Source organism: Nicotiana tomentosiformis, chromosome 3, assembly GCF_000390325.3.
Source record: "Nicotiana tomentosiformis chromosome 3, ASM39032v3, whole genome shotgun sequence".
NCBI classification, from domain to species: domain Eukaryota; kingdom Viridiplantae; phylum Streptophyta; class Magnoliopsida; order Solanales; family Solanaceae; genus Nicotiana; species Nicotiana tomentosiformis.
The window spans coordinates 122,262,386-122,264,292 of record NC_090814.1 but is presented as its reverse complement, the minus strand read 5'-3'; positions in this window follow the sequence as shown (position 1 = coordinate 122,264,292).

Below are 1,907 nucleotides of genomic sequence, written 5' to 3'. Positions count from 1 at the left end.
GAGCACTAGTAAGAAAGTTGATGTGTGCTCATTATATTATTTTGTGTGCAGACAAGGACTATTAATATAATGGATATCAATTGGATATTATAATAAGTGTACGAGGCATATTATAAGTGATGTGGTGTCTAAGGAGAGCCCTAAGTCCAAGTCAAGTTGGAAATTTCATGATAGACTAAAGTTCTAAATGAGTACGCACAAGACCAAATGTTGGACAATCATATCTACATATATATAAGGATTTATGCAATGTATGACCTATAAAATTAAATATCTTCGAGTCTAGTTTCTAACGCTTCAAACTGTTCGTCATTTGGACATTCCTACAAAAGGTTATGATCAAATTACCAAAGGCTGGCGGAGGAGACTGCGAATGCGAAGCATCCGAGGCCGCGGCCGAAAGAAAAGCTGGCAGTGAAGTGCTGCCATAGCATCCAGGTCCGCATCTGAACTTCAAAGAGGAGTGAAGTGGGGATGCGAAGCATCCAGGGCAGCATCTGAAACCCAGAAATTTGGGCCTATAAATACAATACAATTTCGGGGTTCATTTTCCCCATTTCATTTGGACGAATTTTGGAGCCCTTCTCCACTCTCCCAAGACCACCAACTCCCCTCTTCTTCAAGGTAATCAATCCCCATTATTTTGGTGTGAAATTACATCATTTCTACACTAGTATTGATGAAATCTACACATAAAATACATAGATCTTCAAGAAATTTCTTCAAAAACTCAAAGGAGGGTTTTGCAAGATTTCTTTCAAAAGGTAATACTACACCCTTAGACTTACATGTATGGATATATTATGGGAATATGAGTATGAATTAAGTATAGAAACTCATGGTATGGTGATTGGAAGCCATAAGTTTCCAATTTAAATACATAACCATTGTAGAGACTGAAAGGTGATTATTTGATGGAATTTTGTTGATTGGGTGAGAATGGTTGGTCACACATATGATGTTAGGATTATAAGTTGTTAAAAAATGATGGTGGTATGAATTGTTAGTAAATGATGGTAGTTGGAAGAACTAATTCTATAGTTAAGGAATGTATAAATGTATGCCCACTAGGTGTTTGGTAAATTGTCTAAATGGCCTAAACTATGGAATTGGTTACTTATGTTGGTCCCAATGGATATTGATATTGTAGATTGAAGTTACTTAGTATAGTAGATCGTTTTAGTATCATTAAGGGGTGAATTTCAGTTTTGGATCATTGGCATTGAATTGAGAAGACTAGAAGGCACTCAGAGGTAGATACGCGCAGAATGGAATTTCCCAAGTATTGATTAGCTTGCTCGACGTTGGGTACATCTTGTTGAGGTAAGTAACACTTCTAAACTTGTAGCTGAGGGTATGAACCCTGAATATACATGTTATGTGATTTGGTTGGAGGTGGCACACATGCTAGGTGACGGGTGTGTGGGCGTGCACCGTTAAAATTATGACATAATTGATTCCGTGGAATTTTATAGTAAACTAATCTTGGAATTTTTCTTGTATTATCATATGTTAAAGGAATTTGAGCTGAGAATCATGTTAAAATCATACTGAGGCTATATGCTAGTATTATTGAGACCCACAGAGGTCATATTGTTGTTGAATTTGTTTAAATTGAAATTTGAAACTCAGTCATGTTCATTCATTTATATCATATCTCAGTCTCTGTTGTTATTTATTGATACATCATATCATCAATTTTGGGCTGATTTCCATCATATTTTTGAGCCCGAGAGATTGGAAAGATTGATGACTAAGTGAGGCCGAGGGTCTGATGGTGAGGATGTTTATGGGATCGAGCTGCACGCCGCAGCAGGTCATATATATATATATATATATATATATATATATATATATATGTATATTGATTTATGATTGGATCGGGCTGCACGCCGCAGCATGTTTTA